The 10682-nt window shown below is 44.2% G+C and overlaps 1 protein-coding gene across 4 annotated transcripts in view; it reads right to left on the reverse strand.

The window, feature by feature from the left end:
• Positions 1 to 10228, reverse strand: part of FLNB (filamin B) — a 134801-nt gene extending 124573 nt beyond the window's left edge. For 3 of the 4 annotated variants that reach the window (XM_006272201.4, XM_006272200.4, XM_014596554.3), the window contains exon 1: positions 10002 to 10227. The gene's annotated coding sequence lies outside the window, so the exon portion shown is untranslated. Of the gene's footprint in view, positions 1 to 10001 lie in introns of all 4 variants that reach the window. The other variant, XM_006272199.4, reaches the window with a different exon arrangement.
• Between the last annotated feature and the right edge of the window lie 454 nt (positions 10229 to 10682).

The raw sequence follows: 10682 nt of genomic DNA on the forward strand, positions 1-10682 counted from the left end.
GAGCTTGCTTCCTCCCCTTGGTAGAAATTGAAAAAAATGTGATGATAGACATAATCTACTTTAATCTAAGGCAGGAAAGGGGATGTGCTTCTGCTGCTGCAGATTGGGGAATATCTTCTAATGCTACAGGAATGCAATTATGTCATGCTAAGTAACCCACACACCCTGCAATTGCCTCATAGCCATTCTGAAATGAGAAAGCACAACAATGTTCTCCATAAATAGAGGGACGTATTGTTACAGCTGAAGTTAAGGCATAAAGTTTTGCTGATAGGACTCATAAATGGGAAAATCTACACAGCATAACAATAGGCTATTGAGGCTGAAGTTACATTTCTCATGACCTGGAATGAAGGGTACAGATACCTGCTCCCTTGGTAAGACCTGTTATTGGCTTTAGGGTAAAATTTAGAAAAGCTCTCTAATCGCTGTGATCTGTCACACGAATGCAAGGACTTCACTGGATAGGGTACCACCTGCACTCTGTCCCTGCCAACCGACCACACTATGTTTTGATGTGATCTGTCAAAAGCTGGCACTTCACGCTATTATTTTTATTTCTAACAAAGGAACTTTATCATCACAGGAAGAGAATTAAGTACTGTTCATATGTGATTGAAATGCTTTGTTTTTAAAATGGTGATTTCCTATCTCAGAGAACAAATCTTATATTTGTTATGAGTTCATATAAAGCACTGAAAGTTCCTGAATACCAAATGTGCTCTTCAAAAGGAAGAACTGAGACTAGTTACACCTGACATGTTTAGACATAAGACACTATAAACGTTGCTCATCAGCTCCGCACCTATTGTGTGCAACTGGAAATGCTGCACACAGGCATGTCACTGGAAGGAAACAGAAAAATCAATCACTGTCAAGCCAGAAAAACCCAACTAGGATCATGATTTTCAAAACACATAGCTAACTAATTCCATGCACCTCGTTTCATTTAGAGCTTTTTTAAATAAACGCTTTTCATCAGCTAGTCCAAAATATGTCATGCATTAGGGCTTAAAAAGTCCAACCCAATGAATGAGTCATCACTCAGTGTATGAAATCTCATATCTTCATGGTGGCTCATAAATAAGACAAACTAAACCCTATAGCAAGTCATAAGTAAACAATAAAACATGCTGCAATCAGAATCAGCTGTGGCCAGGCATGTTAGAACAAGGGCATAGCGCCCACACAGAAATGAAAAGAGAATGTGATACCATCGCCATTTGGCTTTTGGCTAATGAATTCTGGATTGCAATTGAATTGAGTTTTTTTATACAATCATTGGGTGGGGCTAGGAGCCAAACATGAGAGGCCACTGCAGATGTCTACTTGTAATCAAAAAAATATTATCCTAACCACTGCTGTGCTAAGCCTAATAGTCAACTGGCCCCCTCTCCTGTGGCAGCTGTCATCTCCTGCCTTCCCATTACAGTTCAGTATCTCCAGCTGAGGACATGCTACTGACTCCTTGCTGGGTAAAGCATTTGCTCTCACTGGATCTCAAAGTTATCAGTAGTTTTTACTGTTAAGATGTAGTCAGAGGGAAATCACATTTTAAGAGAGCAAGTCCTTTACTCTTAAGGCATTTATAAAAGTATTAGGAAGCCCCGTAGCATATGTAACTATTGTTATATACACTGGGATGGGTGCACTGTGGTATTTATTTTTAGGAATAGTAATGTTAAAATGTGTTGTAAAAAAGATAGATTGTGGATGGAGAAAGGATTGATCACTATTGGCATCATTTGGGAATCAGAAGTCAGCATCTGTAGGTTCAGATCTAGTATCAGCTCATGGTTCTGGAATATACTTCAATGCTTCATACAGGGAAAAGCAGCATTTTGCAAAATAATTATAGCCAAAGGCACCTCACCCCTTATGGGAAAGCTCTGCTCCATGGTGCTTGTCTCTACAGCCATGCAGAAGGGAGCCGGCAGGAGAGCATGCAGGGGGGGCTCCCGGAGCCTTCATCCGAAATCTAGAGCTCCCCTTCTCTGACGTAAGGTGCTGTTGTCCTCCCTCTGCCAGTCTCTTGGGATCCCTTTTCTCCCATAAAGGAGTTTGCTTTACTCTTTAAAGCAAACCTAGCTTCAGAGTCACTTTCACTGCCTTGAGCATGGAGCTTAAAGGCCCAGCCATTGCAATTTCTGTATCTAGGGTATGGAAATTGCAATGGCTAGACCTTTAAGCTCAAGGCAGTGAGAGTGACTGGGAACCTAAGTTTGCTTTACCCCAATAAAATAACCTTGCCTGTGAAGAAGAAAAACATTTTCCCACTTGTAAAAGGCTTTGGGAAATGAGGCTTTCGCCAGTGCTCTCATACCTGGCTTATTTACTGGTTGATTATGCAGACCAGACGTTTATCTTCAGATCATCAGAGGAAGTGGATTCTTTTATTCAGGCAAAAAACAGGATATGCTTCAGCAGGAATGGATTTGTGTGCTGGGAGGAAGCGGCAGGCTGACTTCTTTGTTTAAACTTGTTGCTGTGACTAACCTTCTCCATGTCTAGCATTATGCATGGTTGAGTGCTGCGCACCCTTTCCTCAACACCTTGATCATGCCTCTGGGGGTGGCTGAATTTGCTGAGTGCTTCTAGCATTTCACAGAAAATCAGTGGTGTCCATCATGGATCCCAGGTGAAAAAAAAATGTTCCTGGGGCATCTCTGAGAACCAGTTATGGCTCTGGGACTTGCTGTGACTGTGGAAGCTGGTTCCTCAGATCTCAAGGGTTGGATGGGGCTGGTGAGTTTGCTGTTTCTGCTCTATAGCTGTAACTCTCTTGCCTTTTTTTATAACTAGCAACTGCTGCTACTTTCTTCATCACTCCTTGCTGCTGTTAGAGCAACAGCAGTCTCCCTGATTTGGGCTGGGATGCTGGCTGCTAGCAGGGAACTAGGAATAAAAGCAGACAGCCAACCCTCTTTCTTTTGGGAGTGAGACGTTTGATGTCTCTCTACAGGGCCAGGGCTCCCACTCCCAGCTATACTGGGATTTGTGGCAGTCGTGGGAATTGGGAATGCTGATAAATTACATGTAGAAAAATTCCTCGGTGAGAGGAGGGAGAATGAAAACACACACACCCCCCCAAGCACAAAATCTTACAGCCAAGCTGCATGAACTGTTGTGCTCACCGAGGCTGAGACTGACACCCTCCCACGCCTGACTAATGGGAGTCCATCAGGGAACTCATCATGATCGATGGTCAGGATCCACCTTCCCAAGCAGTGCACGGGCTTGGGGCTACAAGGCAGCTCCCCCAGAGCTACTGTTCCAGCCTGTGGGACACGTTATACCTCAATAACTCAAGCCATATTGGCATGGATCCTGTGGCCCCTGTCTCTGTCCATCTTCCTGTGGCCTCCCCTACAATATTTGTGATCCACATGCAGACTGCTACTGCAGCATGCTTAGGCAGGGTTGGATGAGGGCAATTTGGGACCCTTTGCACACCCTACGTGCAGTCACCCGCCCCTACCCCCACCCTTTTGCCTGAGTAATAGCAGCCCATCCTCCTCTCCCCGTGACCTTGCTCCCTCCAGCAGAGTTAATGGAACGTCTGCGTTGTTGCCAGCGAGACAGAGAAACCCCCTTCTCGGGGAGGATGATAGTCATCAGATTAGCTCTGTCTCAGACAGGGAGTGTCCCAGCCCATGAGTGCTCCCTCCTCAGTCATACACAAACCTAGGCGATGAGTGGGTGGCAAGGATGGGTCAGGATGCAGCAGTCCAGGACCAGATAATAGGGGATCACATACTTTGCACAAATGAAATCCCAGCCCTACTGAACAAACATCAACCCTGTTTCAAACCATTGCATGCCTGGCTGAGGGGGAGGGCAGCTACTGCTTTGAAGCCCAGAGGTTCTGGCACACGTTTTCCAGTATTTTATTTGCCCTTTATGTTTAATACCAGATTATCAGGTTCTCCGCTCTTTTGCTGGTCTTTCAGTTTTGCCTCTCCCTGAAGCTTTGTCTGAATTTTGCCAGAAGTTGCAGGGCAACCTTGGTAAACCTCCCCATGGGATAACAACAGCTGCCTCACTGGCAGGGTGGGGTTTGCCTTCTCTCAACCCAAGTAGCTACACGAGGGGTGAAGGTGTCATGCAGCACCCCAGCATCCAAGAGAATTTCCCACACCTCACAACTTGATCTAGGGAAACTACTTTGCTTTCTAAGCCCTACAAGGGGAACAAACACCTGAACAGACATAGTCCATCTATCTTTGTAAACTTGCATGTCTCTTTCTTATTTGATATGTATCTTTCTGTGCCGGTTCAGGTCCTATACAGAATGAACACATAAGTCTTGCAAGTCACCTGGAAACAATAACACTCGTTAGACTAAGTAGCTAAGTATCATCAACTAAGTTGAAACTAGACAATGTACTTTGTTTGATGGATACATAGTCAATATTAATCTTTCTTACTAAGAGAGCTATTATATTTGGTAATACATTGAAAAAAACCCAAATGTTGTAATTAAAAGCTGTTTCAGAACAAAAATCACAATGTTTAACAAATGCTGGGCAAAACATTTCAACATTATCAACATGTTTTTCTAGGATTCCCTTTCCCCCTGCAAAAAAATGTAGCCATTCTAGTTTCAGGAGGCATTTTGATTTCAACAGATTTTAATATTTAAATGGAATCTGGTTTCATCAATGTTTCTCTGACTCATTCTTCTTATTAATGATGTTTCATTAATCATTAGTCTCTCATTAGTCACAAAAGTTCAGCTTAGAACCTAAAGTGTGCTTTGTAGACACATAAATAGAGGAACATGCATTAATTTTTAAGTGGTAACCCATGAACAGAAAAACATGGTTCAGCTGCTTACCAAAGAAGGCCTCTAATGGAATGGAAGCAAAGCTGTGCTCTTATATTTGAGAAAACTTGGAAGTGGTCTCAAGAAAAGAGGTTACATAGTATGGATGAATTTTGTGCAGGTTCTATATTAAGTTCCTCATATTAGAAAATATGCACAGAAGGCTTTTAGAGGCAAAAAAAATATCTCTTCATGTAAACGTGATGGTCAAAGACCTGTTGCTGGTACAACCACTGCTGGAATCCAGTAAGCAACACTGTGGTCCACAATATAAAAGGGTGTTGAAAAAGCTGGAGAAAGCACAAGAATGACTGAAGGAGGGAAACCATGTCTTAAAGAGAAAGTCTCAAGCTCCTTTTAGTGAAAGAGAAGGTTAAGGGGGAATTGGTCACAGTCTATATGTAGCCATACAATGAACAGTCAATGGAGACAATTCTCTGTCTAGGCAACGTACGGCACTACCTGGTGGCTGGCAGCTGCGGTTAGTCAAACTTAGAATCTAGAATGAAATGCAATTTTTAACGTCAGGGTCCTCCTGCATTGGAACCCATTCCTAGGTTGTGGTCCATCACTAACTAGATGTTTTTTTAAAAGATCTATTCTACTTCAGACAGGAATGAATTTGGGGAAGCCCTATGGCTGAAGTTATGCAGGAGGTCAGGCTAGATGATCACGAGGTTCCCCCCTTTGCTGACATAATTGATCAATTCTAGTGCACGATATACCTGCCCTACATATTACAAGACTTGTAACATATTACTCCTGTTAGGAATAAAAATTAGATTATCGTATCTACTTTTTCCACTGCGGCAATTAAAGGAATTATTTCCTCCTATCTATATTTCTTGCAAACTATTTTAGAGGTAAAATAGCTAAATAGAGAGAAACCTTTAGTGCTAAAGGAAGGATATTTTTCCCCCTCCAGTATAAAATTTGTTTCAGGCTGAAATGATGACTAAGGAGGGTTGAACAATTCCCAGGACAGCTTGCATTTGGTTTTTTTGCAGTGCAAAGCTGGCCCTTCTTTCATTACTGATAACAGATTTATGACTTTAGGCGTTGGCTCTTTTATCAATGCTGTGTTTTCAGGCTTCATTAAATGAATAGACTTTCAACTGCAAAAAACAAACAGCTGAATCAGGAAGGCAAATGGCCTTTGTGTATGCAATTTCATATTCACTTTTCATTTATTTTCCTAATAAGTTTATTAAGTATTCCTTTGTGGTAACCTGCTCTTTAAAAAAAAAGGCTTCTCTTTACTGTAGATAAAGCATATATATTCTTGAGGGAAGCAGACAGAATTTTCCCCATTGTTTTCCCGTCATGTTTGTTTTCACTACTACTTCTAAGAGGAAAAGCTCTTTGCAAAAACAGGAAATAGCAAAATCCTTTGCACTATAGTGCCGCACACACAATGAGTATACACGTTTTAAACCTAAACTTCAGGAAAAGTAGTAGCATGTACTAAAAGACCATCAATGGGAGTTTTCCCATTGATTTGAATGGTGGCAAAATTAACTCCTTTATGAGTAAGACTCATTGCCTTATCTGAGTTCAGGTGGGATTTAACTAATTATAATCCGCCTATGTAACAATCTCTCTATAAAATCAATTAGAGACAAAATTGGTTATTTTCAGTACTAATCTGGTACCTGGGGCTGCTGTGTGCTGTGAAGCATTTGCAAATGTGTCCATTTGCACCCCAGAGATGGAGGCATTTCAGTTTATAGCAAATATAGCATTTACAAATCTACTGGGTAAAATCTTAGGGCACTTGTACCTGTGACAGGGGTCTAATCCCCAAGCCTTTATTCTATGCCCCTAAATTGAAATGGTGGAGCATAGAATAAAACCCTGTGGACTATGTCAAAACAGTCATATGATTAAAGTCCTGAAGAGAAAGCCATTCAAGAAAAGGCTTACAGATATGGGGCTGTTCAGCCTAGAAAAGAGAAGATTTCAGGGGGATTTGGTGGCAGCTTACAAATATATCAGGGAAGAGCATCAGGGGCTAGGTGAACAACTATTCACCAAAGCGCCCCAGGGGAAAACACAGGAGCAACCCTCCTAGAAAAGGTTTCAGACTGGATATAAGGAAAAACTTCTTCATGGTTCATGTGACCAGACTGGAGTGGACTCCCAGTGGGGATGGTGCAGGCAGCTACCCTGGAGATCTTCAAAAGGAGACTAGACGTGTACGTTGCTGGGGTTATTTGACCCCAGCAGTCTTTCCTGCCCGGGGGGCTGGATCTGATGATCTCACAAGGTCCCTTTCAGCCTTAAACTTCTGTGAATCTGTAAACCATTTCAATTTTTCCATCATGTTACAGTGAGGGGCCCGATCCTTTTTTGGGTTGTTTTTTTTGGTGGTGTCAGAGCCAGAGCCAAGCAGCCCCTGAACTGCAGGAGGCCTTGGTCCTTCCCACTACAGCAGTGGTGCCCCCTGGGCCCATCCAGATGGGCTGCTAGTGGGCCAGGTGCTGCCCCAGCTCAGAGGCAGCACCCAGCCCAATCCAACTCTTCCCTGAGCCCCCCAGGGAGCAGCGCCCGGCGGGCTTCCAGCGGGCAGGCTCCCAGTGAGCGGGCTCAGGGAAGAGTTGGATCGAGCTGGGTGCTGCCTCCAAGCTGGGACAGCACCCAGCCCGTTAGCAGCCTGCCCAAGCAACCCCAGGGGGCACCGCCACTACAGAGGGAAGGCCCAGGGCCCCCCACAGCTCATGCCGGCAGCGTGCCCCCCCACAGCCATGGGCAGGCTCCACTGAAAAAAAAAAGATCGGCCCCTCTACCTTCAGGCTTCTGCTGAAAGCAGAAGCAGTGAGGGGCACAATCCTTCTCTTTGGTGGAGCCTACCTGCCTCTCCTGTGGCCAGGGGGCGAGCTGCCAGTGGGCCAAGCACCCCATGAGCTGTGGGGGGCCCTGGTCCTTCCCTCCACAGTGGCGGTGCTCCCCGAGGGACGCCCAGGCAGGCTACTAGCAGGCCGGATGCTGCCCCAGCTTGGAGGCAGCACCTAGCCCCATCCAACTGTTCCCTGACCCCGAGCAGGGGCAGCACCCGGCCCACCAGCAGCCCACCCAGGCAGCTCTGCGTGGTGCCACCACCATGGAGGGAAGGACCGGGGCCCTCCACAGCTCAGGGGCCAAGCGGCTCACCCCCAGTTGTGGGAGAGGCAGGCAGGCTCCACCAAAAAAAAAAAAAAAATAGGGATCAGGGCCCTCACCACTTCTGCCTTTATCGGGCACCTGCTGAAGGCAGAAGCAGTGAGGGGTCCAATCCCTCCCTGAAGCAAGACAGCAAAACCTCTTCAAAAAGGAGAATTAGAAGATGGGAAAGGAACCAAAAGAGAAAAATGGGAGAAAATCTGGAGGGCACCTTTCAACCAAGCCCATCATCACAGACTGATCGAGCCACCTCAACATGGCAGAATGAGCAGGGGGCACTTTGGCAGGAGGCTCTTTGGGCAAGGGCTGTTGTTTCATTTGTATGCAGCCCAGCACGATGATGTCCTGGTCCAAGACTATGGCTCCAAATAAATAATAATAAACTGCTTCCCTATCATCTTTGGCAAGCCCTGCTGATGTTTAGGAGGCTGGGAACCCTGCAGACTCATTTCCTGTGGAATGTATCAATGTTTCCCTGGAGTCCTGCACATCTGACTTTTGCACAGAGACCCTAGGACTGTCCCTGAGGCACTGGTGGGAATCCAATACTTCACTGCATTTCAGCTCTACTTTAGCTCCTTTTTAATGTATGTATCCAGCAGTGCGCTTTTTTGTTCCATAGACAGTTACCCTGTTTATTTCTCTTTCCTTGTCTATTTTCCATTTCTTAAGCCCCAAGGCAGCATAACCAACTACAAAAAGCCATTTGACTTAAGTCAGCAAAAACTTATGGGCTGCTTCTATTGTGAAGCACATTTTCATGGGTTAATATAAAGAGGAGATTAACGATCTCAGGCTTTTCTCTTCCCACCCTTCCAAACTGCAAGTGTTCACACTTCACAAAAACAGTGATGAGCATTTTTCTGGTAACACACCAAAATAAAGCAAACACATGCTGCCTGGAGATCCTACCTTTCTCTAATTAAGAGATCCAGCTGTAGTCAGTAAGCAGGTTCTTTGAATCCAATTCTAGCAGCAGAGAGGTCAATAAAACAGCAACTTTAAGTTTATTCTGACAAAAGTCTGAACCATGTTTGCAGTTCCAGTCACATTTGTCAGAGCTTACCATCTTACCCTTAACCTGGGCTGACTATCTTCATTTTCAGATATCATTACTAGATTACGTCAGTAAAAAATTATACAAAATCCAGTACATCGCAAAGGTATGGAGAGACTGAAATAGCCTGAATAGGCTTCCTCATTTGAATTGGGTAATGAAAGAAAAGCAACGAATCCAGTACATTGTTGTGGAGATACGTATTACCCAGACTGAAGCTTAATTAGATGGTGTTCTAGATTGAATTAAGAGATGTGACTATTTAAATAAGGATATGTATTAAATTCTTCTCTGATCAATTTAGTCTTGATTACCAAAAGAAGGTATTATCTTCCTATGATTTCGGTAACATCACAAATGATAATCAAATAAAGTGAATCAATGCTAAAATTATTATCTTGTGCAATCATATGCTGGCATTCCATGCTACTTGAAACAATGTGTCTCATTTCACTGGGATACATGAATGCCTTACATTTAAAAATATATTTGCTTTTTCTTAACAAACCCAGATAGCAGGACAGGCAACACAGACTTGATAGAATGGATTATGCCTGACGTGACTTTGTAAAAACGCAGCATCCTCCAGTTGTTGCATACCAGGAATTGTTGCCCTAAACAACGCTTTTCTCGAGACCTCATAACAGACTGCACTCGCCAAAAAAGCCATGCATTGTGCAGTTTGTGTTAATCTCCAGATTCATCTTCAGACTTTCTTACCCACCAAGGGAAACTCTTAACAAGGTTTTACTTTGCCCCCCCAAATTGTGAGCTCTCTCTAAGCACATTGTAGATCTACTAAAGCTGAGCTGCTCTGAGCGTCGGACTACCACACCCCACATTCTGCTTTCTGAAGGTGAGCACAGAAAACTATATGGGAGGGAAAGAATTGGGAGTTCCTAGCAGAAGAGTAAGCTTATGTGCAAAGCCCCAGTTAGAATACTTCCCCCTTCCACTTACCTGGCTGAGAAATAAAGAGAAACAGCCCAGAGCCCCTGCTGAATCCCAAGGCAGTCTCAGCTCTGACTGTCCTACTCCTCCAAGCTCAGTTGCCGCGTTACAGATTCCTTTGTACTGTCCGGTCTCGTGCGTTCCTGGAAAGGGATCTGATGAAAGTGCTGATGTTTAGCTGCTGAATTACTGTTGTCTGAGCAGCAGGAGGTCACCAGACTGCTGGTTTGATCTTCAATTCATTTTCCAGCTGAAAAAAAGGAAGAAAATTAACTCTTTCATGTCTTCCAAATCTCTCTGAAGCCCAACCTCTGAGAATACCTGGTTTGAGTTAAATCTGTGCCCCACCCCTTATGTTAGAAGGGAGGGGTAGGTCTTGCATTTTTTACAGCAGTAAAGTTTAGAAGAACAGAAACAGCTCACCTGGTGAAAGCCGGGACATTATTTTTAGACTTGGGGCGCAATTCTGCAATTACTTGGGTGTAAAGCTGGATGAACCACACCAAAGCCAATAGGCATATACTTTGCTATGGGCAATTTTACTAGGGAGCCAAATCCTCAAAGCGTTGTGCTATTCCACACAATCCTTTCACAAACAAATCCCCATTGAAGGCAGTGGGTATATTGTGACCTTCTCTGGAAAAAGGCTGAGGAAGAGGCCCTGGAGAGGGCAATTCTTCTCTGTTTCCC

The sequence above is a fragment of the Alligator mississippiensis genome, chromosome 12, assembly GCF_030867095.1.
Source record: "Alligator mississippiensis isolate rAllMis1 chromosome 12, rAllMis1, whole genome shotgun sequence".
In the NCBI taxonomy this organism is placed as follows: domain Eukaryota; kingdom Metazoa; phylum Chordata; order Crocodylia; family Alligatoridae; genus Alligator; species Alligator mississippiensis.